This window comes from Cygnus atratus, chromosome 3 (genome assembly GCF_013377495.2).
Source record: "Cygnus atratus isolate AKBS03 ecotype Queensland, Australia chromosome 3, CAtr_DNAZoo_HiC_assembly, whole genome shotgun sequence".
NCBI classification, from domain to species: Eukaryota; Metazoa; Chordata; class Aves; order Anseriformes; family Anatidae; genus Cygnus; species Cygnus atratus.
The window spans coordinates 73,467,391-73,487,662 of record NC_066364.1 but is presented as its reverse complement, the minus strand read 5'-3'; positions in this window follow the sequence as shown (position 1 = coordinate 73,487,662).

Below are 20,272 nucleotides of genomic sequence, written 5' to 3'. Positions count from 1 at the left end.
GGAAAGGGAAAGCAAACCTGATGCACTCCTTCCCACCACATACTGATGCCAAGAGAAGGAAGTGGGAAAAGAAACCATGCCAGGACTTTTCTGGCTTGCTCACTGCAAGGGAAAGATCAAATAGTTACATGGAGGGCCAGAAAAGCTATTAATCTTCTTTGCACTTTAGACTTGTCTGGCAGGAGAAGAAAAAAAAAAAAAGGACAAGAGACGTGACTATAGCATGAAACTGCCAAACTAAAAATCCCACAGCAGGAAAAAAACAGCTATTTCAAGTTATGGACAACATTTGTAAAGCTTTCCAAGAACCTAGGCCAAATAGCATGTAATCTATTGTTTAGATAAAATTCATCTATTTCTGACAAATCTGAAGGCTAAAATAGGCCTTGGTCAAACCCATGCAGTATTGACTTGTGGATGGGAAATCATGGCCAAGCACCAACAAAACAAAGGTTAGCATATTAAGTAAGGATTTCCTTAAAAACTTGAGTATACTTCAGACACAACTCTGAGATGTGAACTGAATGAGAGGATGAAGTTAGTTGTAGTCCCCACCTACCCATTCACCAGATGATAAGTTAGTCCCACCCCTTACATGATCCTATTCTGGGCACATAGTCAAGCAGTCCCCTCTCCCAGGCATTGGGTTTGTATGCTTACCATCTGAAATGATGCAACCAGACTAACAACATTGCATAAATATCTGTGATACTACAAAAAAATAATAATCTAGTTGTTTGTGCTTTCCAGATTTATGTTAGACACACAAACAGCTGTACTGCCTGTGGGATCTCAAAGGTAATAGCAGGGGAGAAAGTGGAAAACTTAAACACATAGGGTACGTATGCATGTCCTGCCACAAAGTTTTAAGAGTTCATAAGCCCTTGTGAAGTTATTAGAAACTGCATTAGCAAGACAGTGACTCATTTCTTCCCATCCTCACAGCTCTTTTTTTTTTTTTTTAGGAAAGGGCAGGGGGGAATGGAGGTGCAGATTTATGAAAAAATATTTTACAAATAACTATTAGGACTATTATTACCCAGAATAACTGAAAAGCACAGTAGGTTCTCATTATTCAACCAAATGAAGAGTCACAAGACGAAGGAATTAACAATGCTAAGTGACTTCCCTCTCATTAACTGGAGAATCAAACTGTTCAAGAAGAGATAGGGAAAAAAGACTGGAATGTGCTGAATGAAGTTTTATTGAATTTTAAGAATATTGAATATTGAACTTTAAGAATCTAAGCACAGCATGTGGAAGAGCAATAGAGTATTTCCAGAGGTCAGCTGAAGCACAGGTGAAGTGTTTATTTTAGTAGACTTTTTTCATTGAATGAATATTGCTGTTTTACACCTGTAAAGAAATCCCTTCTTAGCCCATGACTCAATAACACCCTGATTCAACTAGGAAGCAGCCATCACATTACAACTCTGTAGGCGTCATGAAAACAGATGACCAAAGACCACCATGTAAATAACCAAAGAGCAACCATTAGAATTATCTCTTTGTAGGCAACACTTAACGGAATTGCCAAAGATTTGGGTTTCCCTGCCCCATCCACATACCCCAACATTGTTTCAAGAGTAAGATGAATCTCTGGAAGCCACACTAACCAACAGACAAATCCTTGTTCTGCCTTCCACCATATAACTGTTCCTTGCTGGAACCACTTATGTTCCCATAAAGTTCATTATTACAATGATAGGGGAAAAAAAAAAACACTTCCATTGAGATCTAACACAGCTTAAATTTCTTGTTAACTCTCCTCATTGACCCTTCAACTCAGAGGTAAGATCCAGTGCTGGCATTCACTTGTGCTGCAGCAAAGCATCAGCATAAAAACAGGGAAGCAGTTCCTCAAAGCTTGAGGAAAGGAAAACCCCACTTTAGACTTCATTAAGAGTAAAGATAACAAAAAGATTAGACAGGCATTTGTCTATTCAGTCCTATATGTTATTAAATCTAGTGCAATACCTTCAAGATATTGTGGATACAGCCTCATATTCCAATCCTACCACGTTTATCTGCCCGCAAAAGAACAAAATTATTCCTGCCAAGATAACTGTTAGATGATAAAGAAGGAAACTGTGCAAGAGACCTGCCTGTACTGGACCTTATGTAAAATCATTTCTCGTCTTCTCAGACAGTCAGAAAGCATTTACAGGCATACAACAGAGAAAGCAAGGATCATTGCAGTTACGCAGAATACTCATGTGGTGCCTGATAACGGCACATATAAAGGAGATTTGATGGGTAGTTTTATAGTAAAGGAAGCAACAATTCAGAAAGCATCTTCAGATGCCCTGTATAACACATAATTGAAGTTCTCAGAAGTTTTTGTTTCTGTCCCTAGCTCAGTGTTAGTGTTCCTGGAAGCCAGCTTCATCAACCAGTCACAGTGATTTTAATTAGAAGTGAATGCAGCTTACAGCATGCAAACATACTGTAGCAAGTACACCTAGAAGTTGGTTATCATCTTTTTCAGGACTGTGCAAAAGAAAAGTCAATCTTATTTTTATTTAAAAAAAAAAAAAAACAGGAGACAGACATCAAATGAAATGATTCACACAGGTTTTTATTTTTTTTCAATGGACATTCTTTTTCCACTCTGCAAGTTCCTTATATACACACACAGCATATTAAGATGTTATTATTCCAGCTGACCACTCTTTCTGCCAGAAGTTGTCCTCTCTGTAGGGGCCTATTGACAAGTCCATGTGTCTTTGCCTTAGCCACACCTCAAACTTGCATTTTTTTTACTTTTGTTCCAATTGGTTTGCACACGAACAGCTGAGGCAATGGTAAATCCTCCCCCCTTCACAGGTATGGGAAGGATAGCAAGGGACTCCAGAGCCTGTAGAGATGGCAAGAGCCATCATGCTGGTTTAACCTAGAGGTCTAGCTAGCCCTACATACTATCTCTGAGTGGCCGAGAAACAGAGAAATTAAAATAAGCGTGTGAAATTTTCCTAAAGATATCTAATTCTACAACCTTCTTCAGCTCAACTACTTCCCTGAACTGCTATAGCAAGATCCAACCACACATCTCTGTCAAAACCCCAAGCTCTGTGCCATATTCTGTCCTAACTTGCACTTGGTGCCAACCCACAGACAAATTCATTGGTATTTTTCATTGCTACTCTTCACTGATATTTTTTCTTGCAGTCCTAGGGTCTTACCCAGAAAAGAACAAAGTCTAACCAGGCAGAAGGAATCACAGTAAGTCAAATGGGTATCCAGCTTCACAGTACAAATGAAGGGAAGAGGCCAGGACAAAGTCTGTAGGACTGTCTTCTCAACTGTAACTCATATGTACTGTGGAATGCTAAGGAAATCATGTTCAGTGCCTCGGTTTCCATTCCTGTGATTCAAAGCTATTGCTACTGCTCAACACCATGAGGGTATGTGAGGTTTAGTGCAGCAGGCATATGAAACTACAGCTTTAAAAATGGAAAGCTGTATATAAGTGCAACCTATTAGAGTATTACCAAAACTGAACTCAAACATCAAGGGAATGTTTTAGTGGGAAAGAAATGAAAATCATTTCTCTTTGTTCTCTAGATTCCAAGATATGAGCAACACGTCAAATACCTCTAGAAAATAACATTCAGTGAAGAATCAAAGGCTCCCTTTTGTGAAGGCTGTTTCATTGTAAATTCATTTTATTCTGAGTCAGAAGACTCACAAGTCTTTCCTGGATTTTGTTTGCATGCTCTTAGAATTGTTTCCCTTGTTGTCATATTCTCTCGCACCAACACAGTAAGAATAGAAATCCTAATGCTCTGGATTACAAACTACACAGCTTTATTAGGTCACATAGACATTACCAGAGATTTAACCTATTAAAACCATTAGGTATTTACAATGTATGGAGCAATTATCATTTTCTAGAGCTAAAGAACAAACAGAAAACAGTGCTAAGACGTATAAATAAGACAAAGTATAAATTGGAATTCTTCAGGGCTTTTCAAGGGAATTTTATAGTAACCAAGCTTTTTGTATCTCTCCACCATCCCTTTGCACTTCCTGTCTCATTTTCTAGTCTCATGTTGTCTGTCTTTCCTTACTTCTGCCTCAGACAAGATTCAATTACAGAGAATAAAGAGAATTCTTGATTGAAGCCATCAGACTAACAGGTCTCCCTGGCTCTCAGGACTGAGGTCACTCTCTGCCACAAATGCACAGGGTGGGATGAGGATGTTTGGTTTTTATTGAAAGTTATATAAACAATTTGGTTTTCTAGCCATCAAATACAGAGTTGCAGGTCCTTGTAGGTTTCACTAACAGTTAGACATGGTCAGCACTATTCTAGACCTTCATGATTTGACCTGGGCTAATTTACCTTCCAGTAAAACCAAAGCTCCTTGGTGCTTCCACTGCATAACACCATGGTACATGAGTTGTCCTATGTTAACAACTGTTTTCTTGTCACTGAACACAAAGTCAAGTGTTCTGCCTAGTAATATCTCTAAATAACTAGCTAAGCTTTGTAAGTATAGGGCTTGTCTACAGGATGCCAAGTAGCCAAGGTGGATTGTCATTCAAGCTTTCCTAGAAGTGCACATCTAATCAGGGCAAGGCTCAAAAGTCAAAGGGAGAGAATTTTTCCACATTTAAAAATACATATAGCTCCACCAAAAAGCAGAATTAATGTGCATCATATTAAGTGAAAGAAAAACCTCACCAGAATCAGATACACACATTCAGATAAGCACATAGACTACCTGCCATCCATAAGGAAGGAGCTCCTTAGGTAATGGACTCCCTCAGAAATATTGGCCCCATTGCAATAAATGTCAGAACTCACATTGACTTCAACAGAGTAGCAATTTTACCTTCCATAAATTGCCAAAAATTACAAAATTGCAATGAATATCCAAGAGAATAGACAGTCCAGAGATTTCAGGTATTTTTGTTTAGTCAAACTATCAGTACCTCATAAAGAGACTTGTCTATGGCTTATAGATACTTCTGCTTTAGGTAAAAAGGAACACACAGCCAGAGTGAAATGCTGTAGGTCTCTTACTAAAACATTCATGTTCCTGCAGTAATTTAAACAGTGATCAAGTGACTTACTGTATCTGGTCATGGACATTCTACCTTTAGGTGCCTCTTGTGCTGACAAATACACTTCTTTCCTCTTCTTTCTTTCCTTTTTTTTTTCTCCCCCCCTCCTTCTGGAGGAATTTTGACTTGGCTTAGGCCACTTTTCAGAAAGCTAAACTTAAAAATTCGCTACCATACAAGATCATTCTAAAAACAACGTTAAAAAGATGTGCTTTTACAGCTACCTCATTTTTCAAGACAAAGAGTTATCTCACCTTACTGTATGAACCAAAGAGGTTTCTGAGGGGTGAAACCATAGGAAGAAATACTGTTCTTACATGCAACACTTAATAATGATAGCCTCAAATGCATTATCTTTAAAAGCAGAGCTGGTAGACTGCACTAGAAGACAGGTTTGTTCTAGCTCAGAAATTCCTCTCCCCTTTGGCATAGCCCTTAGGAGCATAGATTACACTTTCTATTAGCTGATTTAATGTAGTCTAAAATTTTTTCACTTCAGTTTAAGGAAAAAAAAAAGGTGGGGGGTGTCAGATGAGGAAAGAATATCCATGTCCTAGAATTTACAGTTCATTAAAGTTTCCTTGAGCGAGGAAAACTTAACTACCATTGATCTTACTAGCAGCTGTTGGCAGTTACAAATGGATGACAACTGTTTTTTTTGTTGTTGTTTTGTTTTTTTTAAATGGGCATTTATCATAAGTGGAACTTTTCATTTTAAATGGGGTGCCTTTTGGAATTACAAGTTACTTGGCCAGGTTTCAGGATTAATGAACACTCAGCTGTCAGGTTCAGTATGTCTATATATCGTGCAGTTTACAGAGACGATGCAATCATAGCTTCCACCCTTGAGTGTGGAATGACCCTTTAAGGACTTAAAAGAAGTTTTAGACAGAGAATTAAATTCACAGGTGTGCCTATAAAATTAAACTGCTGCTTTTTGATAGACCCATAACTTTTCTGAGACACTGGGTTTCTAAAGAAAGATTACAGCCTGACCCAAACAAAGCAGTGGCTGTAAAAATTGTTGAAGCTACTTCAAAACAGAAAAGACTGTTCTTATTTAAAAAAGAATATCTCAAGAAGATTGTATCTAATTGTACACAGGAAAAAAGGGTTATGGGATGTAGCACTCTGAAACATCCATGCATGAGAAGATACAAACTTCCTCCTCTTAGACATCTAAACACCAAAGTACTTGGTAGACTGGTCATGACCTGAGTAGTAACTTTTCATGGGTTAATATTATCTCCTGAAATATTTAAAGCAAGGCCACAGTAGCTGCTCAGCTGTTAGGACTTAGTTGCTTGCCTACAGCAGTGTACCCAGCAGCTGAGGGACCATCAAGCCTTGATGTCCTCCCACCGTGGGGCTCACCAAGCAACTTTATAAGCCCCTGCACCTCAAGGTTACCCATGCCCTCATACAGCACGAGCAAAGGCCTCAGATGCCTAGTTTAACTAGAGTCATGTAGGGAGCTTCCACCAAGTGAGTTGTGGGGATGGTTACTCTGACCAAGGGGCAGTTGAGAACAGTGGTATCTCCTGCTGGCATAGATGGGCTCAGGATGAGGGACTTCCTCACAGCACTTTCTCTCCTACAGCAATAAATCCAGCTGCCAGCTCTGGGGACAGAAAGCAAGCCTGGTAGCAGTCTGCTCCCTCCTTCAGGGAATGCTAACAACACAACAGCTGAATAGGACACATAATCTTTACCAAGCTGTCCAAGTTCACAGACTAATTTGCCAGAGTCAACTGAAATTGGTACCAGCATTTACTACCTCTGTCCTGGGTTGAAAATCAGTGTTGCACAGAGAAGAACGTGCTCTGTCTACTCCTGAATAGAAAACAACATGCTCAAATTTTAAAAGACCCCAGGTACAAGAAAACCCTAAAGAAGTAACAACATTGTTGTATTCAGAGAAAACTGAAATAACATATGGATCAAATTTCTTCCTTTCTTAGCTCACTTATTGCAGAAACAGCCATACAAGGTTAAAACATTGTTTGCATGCTCACAACTAGCTATTGTGCCCCTACTGAAGTCCACAATGACACAACAAAGCGAGCAAGATAGATTACAGAAGTTATTCTCCATCCCATCTTAGATGGGTTAACTTCACTCACCAGAGGAAACCATCCAAAGCGCTCCAGTCAACCCAAGGCAGGGGCACTGAGGGGCTCTCCCAGGCTCCTCTGTCAGTTCAGCTGCAGGTTTAGCCAAAATCTGCCAAGGAATGGCAAGAAATAGAAAGCTCACAAGCAGGCCCACCTGTTTCCATAGTTGATAACTGAGTTACTGCAGGTGAGGGACCTGTTGCCACCTGCTGCTGCCTATACATAAGGGGATGGGCTATCACTTATGTTTAAGGAGGCACAGCATGGCCAGGTGGGGGCTGTCCCACCATGGAGGAGGGGAGGCTAAGTAGCACCCTCTGTGTGAGGCATCTTTATTTCCATATGAACAACTCTGTAGAATGCATTTTACTGGTTCACAAACACTGGTAAAAAAAAATGCTGTTGGCTGAAACTGCTCAACTGTTAAGAGATGCAGTGTGTGTGACAGTTCTTTGGCTGTGCACAGATAAGGCTGCATGTTCCTTGTGCGCTACTGGGAGGTTTTCTATGTCATGGTTGTTAGAGAGGAAAGACTGGGTGAATCCTACAGACGGGGCAGCCATTCTTTCTTAGGAAAAAAAAAAAGGAAAAAAAAAGAAAAAGAAAAACACTTTTTCTGAGCTGTTAAAAGCCCCCAGAAAGCCAAACAGCAAACTCTGAGCACAGCTGTGGTGCTCTGACACAGCAGTGGTGGGGGTGACTGTGGGCTGTTTAGGGCAGGCCCACCTCAGCCTGTCCTGCAGCCCAGCGAGCACCTCCTCTCCTCCTCCAGCACAGCCCACAGCCCCGTGCAGGCCTGCTTCTGACAGACTACCATCACTGACAGCCCGACCCAACTCCTGACAGCACTCCGCTTAGAGGAAGGGGCCTCCCAACAGTTTTTTTATGCCATGGGATTAATAACCATGGTGGGGCAGGTGTGGTGGTTTTTGGATGGTTGGGATGTTGACCTTTTGCTGCTGTGTTTGCTTATCTCAGCTGCCTTTCCCCCCACTTCAGAGGTGTCAGTGTTTTCTGAGCTTTCCTGGACAAGGCTTGTGCCAGCTTAAAATAGCTTTGTACTACCTTACAAGAGCGGAGAGGTGTCATTTTAGACAGCAGATGTGTGTTAGCCATACCAGCCAGATGCCCATGGCACTGGTCTCTAAGCTGGCGGGGCTGGGATCTGAACTCCAAAGTTTGCCTCAAGGAGTTCATCTTGGGCAGAAGGCGACAGGGCAGTACAGGCCATGATTAGGAGACAAAGTCTTAACACACAATCACCACCCCCAAGTAAGTATTACTGCCAGCAGTTACTCTCTCATTCCAGCCAGGCAAACTCTTTTTGCTCTTTACTTACAGCAACACTTCTCCAGGCCTGTGGAGGTATTTCCCCTAAAGCGTGGGCTTGGGCTTGCCATGTCTTTCTCACACAGCCTTCTCATTATGTTTGGAAGGGTCTCTTTTGGCATTAGCATCAGCACCACAGTGAGCTTCCCATCATGGTCACACCTCTCACCAGTACTGCTGTACAGCAAAGCAGGCACTGATGCATCATCTGTGGCATTTTTATTATTTATTTTTTAAATTATTTTATTTTTATTTAAGCAACAAGGAATGGTTAGGCTTTTGTGTGTGCTGGTCTAATTAAACACTGAAAATCTGGAAAAGCCACATGATGTAGGAGCTCGGATCTGGGACTGAATCCAGTGCTAGCTTTAGAGGACACAAGTCGTGAGGGATGTGTCATATTAGTAGCTTGCAGCTAATGGGCTGGCACAGCCTGGAAGCTGCGCTGGCTCATTGCCCAGGGCCAGGGAACTGCTCAGGTAACAGCCTCCAATGTCTTGGCCAGCAGACCTTGACGGTTTCTTCATCCAGAGGTAATTAGCTAAGGTTTCCACAGTGTAACGGTTTCATTCATAGGTATGGCCACCCCCCTCCCACCTCAGCTGTTTAACGTCTACCTTGGATCACAAAAATACCTGTGTCAGTGCCTTAGGTTAATGCCAATTGCAAATTTCTAAAGGATAGTGACTGTCTCTCTGCATCTAAGCACTGGAAGAAAACAAGGCAGGTGTGAGAAGAGTGTCTGACTGTTCTTTGGGCAAAAGGATGCCAAAGAATCTATTCACAAGGAAAACGTCATAAGAGTGGTGAATGACAGCTTGTCCCACCAGCTTATGTCAAAACCAAATCCAGCAGAAAGGCTGCAACACAGCGTCAAACAGGCATTCATTACAGTCTGACATTAGCAAGCAGAAAGCTCTGATTCCCTAACCAACTCAGGCCAGCAGGAGGTAGTGAAAAACTTACAACAGAAGGGAAAACTTGAGCAATTGCAGGAGATTCTGCTTGCCTTGCCCTAAGAAAAAGAGTAGCTCAGGAAACTAAGAACAGCAGAGTCCTGAGAGCCTTCTGCAGCTGGCAAGAAAACAATGCTATTTCATGAAGCTGAGGTCAAAGACGTGGCCACACCAGGCTGCATTGTGTAATGGCTGACAGGCAAGGCAGCAGCAGGGCAGGCGAGGTGACAGCATGGTCTCTGGCCTTCTGGATCCCTACCTCACATGGCCAAGTACCATTTATAGTTGACCTGGCAGCTCTGCAGCCACTGCATCTAACACTGACATCAAACATCTGGATTCCACAAGAAACCATAACACCTCTATCATCACAACCCTAGAAAAACAAAATACTTCAAGCATGGAAAAGAGGCAGCTGTAAGCATAAACCTCCTTATTCTGAAATATGTTCTTGATATTTAGGTAGTTCCTATCACTTAAGAGACCCAGGTACCTAGATGAGACTATTCAAATGAGAAAAACAGGGAAAATTTACAAATCATAGAAAAGAGGTGGCTTATAGGAGAGAAATGCATAGCCTCTCTTCCCCTGCACAGCTTGACTGGTCAGGATGTAACACTATCTTTATTTCATTAGTTTACCTTTTACCACCTGCAGCTCAAATATTTTGTACAGGTAAGTTGGTTACAATTCTCTTGAAGATACAGTGCTAAAATGTATTGTTAATTTGTTCATTAATGTTTTTGACATAGTGTGACAGCTATTCTTGATGCATTCAGAAACATTAATGTCTTCATTTTTCCATGTCTCTGTTCTCAAAACAGCTTACAGAACTTGCCTGCATTTTCCATTCCAGTCTCAATGAAAACAAACTGTTGCCTTGTACAGAAAATGTTTGTTGGTTCTTCCAGGAGGGAGAACCTATAGTTCACCTATAACAGGAGGTGATTTGCTGCATTTATCTTCTTAACTGCAAGAAGCATTTGACAGCAATGTGGGAAGCTTTTCAAGTTTAACTAGGGTGAAGAAGGCAAGAAAAAGCAGCATGGGTCACAAGCTGCCTCACAAATTATCATGCCCACACTTTTAATGGCTCTACTCGAACAAACATAATATGCCAGGAGTGAAAAAAAATGCATTTTCCAAGGTGCTCAAAACTGATAAAATCATCCAAAAATTTGACAAGAATTTCTTACATATTCTCCTTGAGACTTTCTGTCCCCACTTCTCCTCTCTTTCCATTTCTTCCACAGCTTCTGACTTGCCTACAGAGTGAAACTGCAAAACCTCTGCATCAAAACCATGATCAACTTTCACTATCTCTTCTTAAGCTGCAGAACCTAGCTAGGCATGTGAAAGAAGTGAAAACAAACCAAGAATCTGCTGTTGTGATTTGGCTGAGCAAAATATCCCCAAAGTAATATATCCCCAGAACAAACTATGGACAACTTGAAACATCCAAAGGACAATGAGATCTTCAGACTATGAATATTTTGGGGGAATCATTTCTAAGAGGTAGAAAACTGCACATAACAAATAACAGAAGTTTGCTTATATATATATATATATAAATCAGTTTATTGTCATAGCATTTTTTTCTATTTTTAATTAATATTTCTATTTTTTATTATTATTTCTTACCAGGCATGAAACTGACAGATCCTACTTTGCAATTATTATTTAGGAGCTAAATTTTTTGCTGTCAATTGATTTACTGACATTGCCTTCATATATGTTACTGGGGTAAATAAACCAAAACAAATGATTCTTTACTGCAGGAACTGAATTTCTTCCTAGCATCTACAGATTTTCTGTTCCTTGAGATTTTGGTGATGACTTCTCACTGCAAACCTAATGCTGACTTTGTGGCTGATATGGATTGGATCAAACGTCATATAGTCAATCAACAGTGCTGTTATCTTTTAGAATTTCTTGCTTGTTTAAGCAGCTAAATGAGAACAGACACAAGTCAATACATCAGTGCTTTAGTTAAACAAACAATTAGAAGATAATCTCAGATATCTGGGATGCCCAAATAATAGGCTTGGAAAAAGATGTCGGTCTATGGGGCCAAAATGTCTTAGGAGTTGCAAAGAACATGTCAAATCAATGGGACTTATAGATCAAATTGCTTGGTACTTTGGACAATAAATAAAGGAATGCATGAATAGCTTAAAAAAAGGTGGAGCCAGTAGTGCTAACCCAAGATTATGGAAAATGTGAATCATGAAGATGAAGTCTGTTTATTTGTCTGCTTTTAAAGAACACACTCTAAATGAGGGGAAACAAACAAACAAAAAAAAAAAAGCAAGGAAGGTAAAGCTGGAAACTCTCAGCGCGCTGGGAGATGTTGCTGTGGGTGGTGTGCTTTCAAGTGCATTGAATGTTGTACAAAACTGACTGAGACCAGATGTAGTCTGTGCTTTTGATATGGTGTTACTGATTTGTTTTGTATACCAGGTTTAAATTAAATTGTGTTATTTTTCTCGATTTAAAAATATAAGATAGCAGGCCTTCTACATGAGCCACTTCTAGCAGATTCAAAGAATAGTGGTTTTGTGTTAGAACAAGAAAGACATTGACATACCTTGTTATTCATGCTTAATTTTTAAGGGTGATTCTATGATTCAAGGCAGTTCCAACATTAATTCTATAAACTCTCACCCTATTTAAAAAAAAAAATCTCCTTTTGCAGACTTTTTTCTTTTAATAAGGTTATGAATCTCCCTTAAGCGTTGTTTAAGGTACAAGTCTCATAACATCTCAGACAGAGATAGGATTCTTGCTAATGAGTTGATATTGAGCTGACTTTATGAGCTGGCAATGTATCAACTGCTCATCATTAAATCATTCCCAAAATGAACATTAATGAACTTCACCTACTCCAACAATGCAAGGTAGCTTATACTCCTCCTGATTTCCAATTCACTGCAAAGTAACTTGAATTCAGACTACTCTGCTGATTTCATTGAATTGCTGCATAACAAGCTGCCATAAAAACAAGGAGGTTTTGCATGCACATATTGGACGTTCTCATACATATTAATTTGGTCACACAATGTATTACAGCTACTCCGGTGAACTTCTGCGTGTAAATGAACAGTCCTAATAAGCTGCTTCGAACTGCCAGTTCCTTGCAGGAATAAAATACTTCTCTTTGCAAGTCAAATAAAAATGTGTTTTCGATGCTGAATTTTTGTATTCTGTTAACTTTTTCCACCACAGAAGTGAAAACCAAAGTAAAACAAGTAGTTCAAATAGCCATAGCTTTGCCATTTACTTTTTGTTTCTCTGAGGTATTTAGCTGGGGTTTAAAATATCAAGGCTTCATTACCCCCAGTTTCTGGAGGAGTCTGGTATCAGAGGTCATACTTGCAGGATTGGGAACTTTATTTGGAAAGAAGCACCTGTGCGGAGGGTTCGTCTTTTTTCACTGAAGAGAGGTCTATGCAGATTAACACAGCTTGCAGAATCATTATCCAAGTCTCCAAAACTGATCTGAGGTCTCAAATGCACATTTTACCGTGAAAGATTCAGAGGTCAGTCTATTCAAAGAGAAGGTTAGGAAGAGATTTGATCATAACTATGTGCATAGAGAGAAGTACCTCAGTCTGTAACATTAAAATATTGATATACAAGCTGCAGCAGATCAAACTGTATGGCAGCAGCAAGAACCACCTCAGTCTTTGATTCTTGCAAGCTACTGCCCAGGATCAGTTTATGATGGTAAACTGCAACAGTTCAGGAGCCATTCAGCCATCCCTGCTCTGGAGGGCAGCTACCTCTGGGCAGGGGGTGGGTAAGCAGCAAGGGCAACAGTTGCTCCAAGTGGCTCATCTAAGCCCAATGCTAAATGCGTATTAACATCTTTGGATAATGCAACATGAAACACAAGGGACGTGAAATTAGAAATATTCAAATGCAACATGAAATTTATGCTTTTGAGAAAGAAGAAATAACTATTTGAACAGTTTCCTGTAGGATACAATAGATTTCTCATTATTTGATGTGTTTAAAACAAAACTGGATGTCTACTAAAGCCTACGCTCAAAGCGAAGCTAGGGACTTTATGCAGACATCACTGGATTGAATTCAATGACTTGTTTTATTTAGGAGGTCACCAGAGGACTTTCTGGCCTCTAAATACAAGAGCCTGAGAAGGCCTTGACAGAAGAACTACGTGAAATTGATACACAAACTATACATTCACTACATTTGGACAAGGGAGAGCCTCAAACCATTGCCTTCCTACAGCAGCGTTTGGTCAGAAGAAGCATTGGGCTGAAAAGTCCTCTATTTGCTGGTGAGAAGTTGTCATAGTCCTTTCCACGAAGTATTTCAGATTTCATAAATCACTGCCTGCGTCTCCTCTCATAGAGCAGACTAAAGAGGAGACTTTAGACTAAAACTAAATGGAACCATCTTTTCTCTCTGCCACATTGAAAGCACCTTTCTTTCTGTTTCCAGTGGGAGAGGAGAAGAACAGGGGTGGGAACATGATGTAGCTGAGATGTGTGCCTGCAGTGGAAGGATTTTTCTCCATGTTACAATTCTGAGAAAATTGCTTGGTCTGCTTTTGTTGTTGTAGTAGTTTTGAATATTTAAAACATGTCAAAGGTACCTTGAGTTTTATGTAAAGGCACTTTTAAAATGTGTGTGTGTGTGTGTGTTTAAAAGAAGACTGTTTCCTTAAAAAAATAATAATGTGGCATAACAGAGATTTAAAAGACACTGTATACTCTTAGAAGAAGCAACAGAGTCAACCAGATGGATTATGGAAAGAGCTAAACGTGCATGCATGCCCACAGTTGCACTCACACCTGAATTTGCTTAATAACTGAATATGATTAAGCACACTGTAATGGTCAAATGCAGAAGCTGGTGCACCATTCATATACCTCCATTTCCATTTACTGTGTTTCCTAATTTTAGGATACATAACTCACTTTAGATAGTTTTGCATACAACTGCATAATTAATTATAAACAGCAACAGTGCTGCTGTCCAGGACCCACATACCTAAAAAGGTTCTCAGATGTGTTTGCACTGCCCATCCACTTAACACAGACATTTGTGGGTAGCTGACTGTTCTCTATGCATGCTCTTTTTGTCACTACTCTGCACTGGTTTTTGGAATAGTCAGTGTCTCCAGTCCTTACAAAAGAATCCCAGAAAAACTGTCTGGTTAAATTGACCAGCTAACATGAATAATGTAAACAAAGGAAGTGCAGATAACTCTCCTCAAAAGCCTATGATCTAGTTTTTCGTGAAAGGGGGGTAGATTCACAAAGCATCCTCTGAGATGCCCTGAACTGTCTGTTTTCCAAAATATGCTCTGTAACTCTTCTGAGAATTAAACCTCTAAATTTTTTTAATTTGAGCACCAAAAATTTCCAGTCACCTTTGACAACCTTAGCTTAAAACCACCACAAAAGAAGCAGCCTTGCCAGTTTGAAACAGGAGACATTCTTTTATTTAGCCCTGAGACTAAAAATACACCTAAATGGAAATCAGTACTCCATTTATAAAACGCTCATCTACAGCCAAATTTTATTTAAATTTGCTTTTCATAGAATCTCTTAGCACCAGGGGACAGCTAATGACATTCCTCAATACATGAAGCAGTGAGGCACTGCAACAGCCTTTCTGCATCTCCATTCAGACCCTGTCTCACGTTGTTTTAGCGCTGGGTAAAAACGGAGGTGGAAAACGCTGAGGCCTCAGGAGGAACCCAAACATGTTTAACAGGGTTTTCCATGCACTTCTAAATTTGCCCAGCTGCTAACATGTACTGCTATGGCTGTCTGAATGCTGATTTGGGCATGGGCTGTAGCTGAGGAGGTGGGCAAGTAGCAGCACATTGATCCTCAGAGGCCAACACGTCCAGGCAGTATCAGTGTGACAGAAGCAGAAGACAAAGATCTAAACTGGGACACACACAGCTGCACTCACAGCTGCATTGCAGGGTACAGTGGCCTTTGTGGCACTCCAGGGCACTAGCAGCAAAGGGAAGGCAGGCTACAGGAATATCAGCTCCCTTCTTCTCTCCTCACACATTCTTCACATATAGAAAAATACCATAACTCTTCTAGACTTTGTGGCCAAAGCAGCTGTGTTCCTGCATCCACAAAGAGAGGGTTTTGGCTGTGTGGCAGCAATTTCTTCCTAAAGAGGACTGTTTTTCATTTTCCACCCAACTGGTTTGTCTTCCTTCCAAAGATGAAATATATGAAAAAATCCTCTCATGAAGAACATTTGCAAAATACCTTGCTTGAAAATAGCTTTGGCTATTTTCCCCTAATTTTCCACCTATGCCAGCAGGTTTAAAAACTAGGCCCTCTTTGTTGGTAGCCAGCTTTACACATCTGAAGCTGCCCTACTTATAGTTCAGAATGAAATCAGCAGACATCAGTGTTGCCCAGAGCTTTGATCTGAAAGTCTCAAACAACGTACTTTTCCTTCAGACTTGGAGCAATCTCAGTTAAGAAAGAGGTGAGTGATCCCCTACATGTGACATGGTCAGGTCCTTGCAAAGATGATCTTCCCCTAGCAGCAGCCTGGGCAGTTAGAAGTAAGCTGAAGTACTGCCTGGTCACTAATCACAGAATAACCTAAAAATTGGAAGGTTTAGAAGTAAATGATTCACACAAGAGGCACCTTCTCTGAGAGGAAACCATTACTTGTTTCTCACTTTGTTGGGACGTAGTCTTGGATCAATTTTTATATTTATAGACTAAAGTATTAAGTATATCTTTCTTGTCAGCCTGCAGTGGGTCGTTTAAAATAAATTTAACATTTACGGCACCTCAAATTTTGTCTTTACTGCAGTACTTCTTGTTCTCGCTATAGAAGATACTACAAATACCACAGTAAAGCTCAAATATCAGAGGGCACTAAAGCACTGCTTTTTAACGGCAGTCACTAAACACAGAGCTCATAAAACTGCAGTTATCTTAGTACTAGTGGTACTCAGAAGTGAAAGACAATAACATATTCGTGTTCCAGTGATAAATCTACTGAAGACGGTGGGATAAGAGCTGGAATTAATTCACCCTTTGGACGAAAAAAAAAAAAAAAAAGCATGTGGGTCCTGGGCGGGAGTTGGGAGTTCAGGACAGGGTTTTCTAATTAGTCCAGGAAACCCAGAGAAGAAGTGGAGGGGCACTGTTCCTGAAGGAATCCCTGAAGGTATTGTTTGGAGTGCTGCAAAAGCTGTTCTCGGCGAACAGTTCATTAACGTTGCCTGTGGAGCTGAAGGAAGGGGTAGGAGATCTGTGAGCAGTTGCTAGGAGAACTGGTAGTCATTGGCCAACTGGCAGAAGTGAAATGGAAGAAGGGAAAAACTTGAGAAGGGGATCTGAATGTCCTTTTAACTGGCAGTGAAGAGCAAAAAGCAGGCAAGAAGTTTCTTCAGAAAGCTGTAAGACTTCAAAGAAAAATGTCCCGAGACAATAACTGTAATACGGTAGTGTTTGCCAGCATAAACCCCAGCTGACCTGGTTTGTCCTCACTTTCACTAACATGTAAAACCATGAAATTGCTTACAACTGATTAATCTCTCCACTGCTGCTCTAGAAAGACAAAGAAATGAAGAGGAACGGAGCTGAACTACCAGCCTCCTTCCTAGGCCTTGGCCGAGCTGACCAAAGAACTACATTAAAAATATATATAAATCACATTTCAAACAGTGCCAGAGGGAGTTCAGCTCCCATCTTGATGATTTATAAACATGTCTTCCTGAACATCAATCTTGTGTCGGCAGTGACAGTGTCCTAGCTGCCCTTCCATGTTATAAATGATACCCAGTTTGGGAAGGGACTCCATCTTCATCAACACTCCCCATAAAAATTTTTCAAATTAGGCTGTACAAACTAGCAACTAATCATCATAAGATCCCAGGATCATACAGGTTGGAAGGATCATCAGAAGGTTTCTCGTCCAAACTCCTCTTCAAAGCAAGGTCAGCTCTGAGATCAGATGGGGTTGCTCAGGGCTTCCTTCAGCTGGGTTTTGAAAACTTTCATGGATGGAGGCTGCACAGCTTCTCTGGGCAATCTGTTCCATTGCTTGACTATATGCCGTCTAAACCTTTTATTTCAATTAATGCCTGTTTTCTTTTATCCACCCTGAACGCAACACTGTGAGGAACCTAGCTCTGACTTGTTGATAACCTCCCTGTAGTTACTGGAAAATTAAAAGTAAAAGTAAAGAGAATGTTTATGTACACAAAGATTTATACGTCAATGTTTAATGTTTAGACAGATCAAAGAGCATGAATTCTAAAAGATCATCAAATTTTAGCAATCATAGTCTGGCTACAATTTTCACAAATGCCTTGTTCTTCAACACGTCATCAAGAACCAGGTACAAAATGCACTCCCATCTGGCTTGTGATGTGTAATTAGGAACCTGATATAAAACTATTGTTTACAGCAGAAAAGCCTTTGATTTCATGTGTAACACATCTCATTCATATTGGAGTAAACCAGGAGTAGCCTCATTTAAAACTTGCCAAGTCACACGATTTCAGACTAGACTATCACTAAGCCCAAAAGAGCGTTAAAACCACCTTTCCATTAAAAAAAAAAAAAAAGTAATAATTATACAATTTTTAAAAAATAGTTTTTAAATCTGGCATCCTCTACCCCTCCTTTATCCATGTTCCTCTAATCAGTCTATATGGTACCACTTTTCTGCTGGCAAAGCAGTAAGGCAGCTGTGGTGCCAATATGCCTGAAGCTTGCCTCAGGCATCTCTCTGCCAGTTTGAAATTTTTACCATCTTTCCAAGTTAGACTATCTTTGCAGAAGTAGTGATCCAAAAATCATAACTTATGGACTAGCACCCTTGACAGAGAGAACTGTTAAAAAGCCTGAAATCCCCAAGTGTTCCCTGCAAGAGGAATATATATATTTGTATAATACATATATAAAAAGGCTTAAATGAAAATTGCTATATGCTTTAGTCATGAATTCACAGTCTCCCAGACAGAAATGGTTTCCATTTGTTATTCTTTTCAAACTAGCTCCCCAACAAATATTTCAAGCAATTTTGCTCTCTAAAATCCACTTTTCATCACTTAGGGAGTCATTTAATGTCACCAGGAGGTTTGCCCAACAAAGGCATGCTAAATCAAACCATAGAGTAGCATTTAATAATCAGACCCAACTGAACATTTGCAGGACAGACCTGAGTCCAAGAACCATGAAAGGCTTTCAGCCATATAATTTGTGCTATTACAGCAGAGAAATTGAAGAAAACCAAATGGGTGCTGGTGGCACACTGACATCTTGTCAGGGGCACCTTAGGCATGGTTAGATTTATTGGAGGGTATTTTTTATTTTTTATAGTCACCTTGGTTGATTCTGGTTCTTTGTAAAAGAAATTATGGGGCACCCTCATGATTGAGGGGCAGTTTCTGATTGTTCTTATGTCTGTGAGGAAGGAGAGAACAAGGTGACTCATGACTTGACAGGACCAGGAAAAGATAAGTTGACATCTCCATGTTGAAAGGTCACAAATAGCTCCTTTCTCACTCTCCTGGGGGTAGGTGGTGTCTCACATGGAAACCAAGAGCAAGTGGACCACATCTACCCTCCCTAGATATGAGTTAGCAGCATAGAGGATGTACCGTACTGGATGAGCTTCCCTTGTTCGCAAAGAAACCACAAGCGTGTCTCCTGCCTTACAACAATGCCCTGCACCTGCCCCAGGGTGCATCCACCCCTCTTTCTTATTGTTCCTGCAGTTACCTCTCCGCTGGTTTGGGCCTGAGCCTGGAGGCAGCAGGAGGAAGGCTTTCAATCCCTATCCCAATGCCTTACATTATTCAAGTTTTCCAGCCTTGAAGTTACAGGGGAGATCCCACACGACTGTGCACATAGCTAAAAGCAGTTGTATCCAGCACTTTCTCAAAGAATACACAAGTTAGAGGAACTAAGTCAAAACTGTCAGATGGTACCTGATTTACAGGGTGCTGGGGAGGGAGCATCTGCACAGAATGGCTGCCAAGAGTCTCTTGGAACCAGGGAGAATTTACTGCACTTTTTACATGAAACTTAATCACCCTGATAGACACTTTTGTAGAAGAAGCACATTTAAGCCCAATCAATATGGAAAAGTCTTGAGGAATAAATAAGACATCTCACTAGCTCAAACCACTAATAACACAGAGACTTTTAGGTGTTGGTAGACAAGATCTTCCTCCAGAAATTTACTGTACAACCACCCCAACTATCCAATCTCTTACTCTCCCAAAAGTTTTCACATTGACACAAGAGGCAAGAGGACAGAACACATGCCCATACCTAAGATGCATCAAAGCACACTTCTTGCATAAAATAATTTAAGTCAATGGTTTAAATCAAAACTCTCTTGTCTACAAACAGCAGGGTTACCATTTCCTCTCCAATGAGCTAAATACTACTGCAATTACAGGAACCGTTCTTGGCAGCCTCAAAAACTGCTTTGCCTGCCTGGTCTCCCTTTGAACTTGCCCTTTTAAAATCCTTCCTCACACAAAACATGATCTGGGGCAAGGAAGTTTGTGCTGCTCTTCACCTGCCCTGAGAGTCAGCCTCAGCTCAGTCAGAGCACGGGTAGCTGCCACTGAGGTGGTTTTAGCTTGGCCAGTTTGAAAAAAGCTGAAGTTTGTACACTGCACCTTCGGTGCTGTTGACAGTGACCCACTGTGATGAGAGCCAGCTCAGGTAGACTGCTCAGATCACAGTCATCCCCGTGACTGCCATTACACAGGCATCCCCAAAGGATGCTGAGGCCTTCCACAGGCATTAAGTTTCCTTA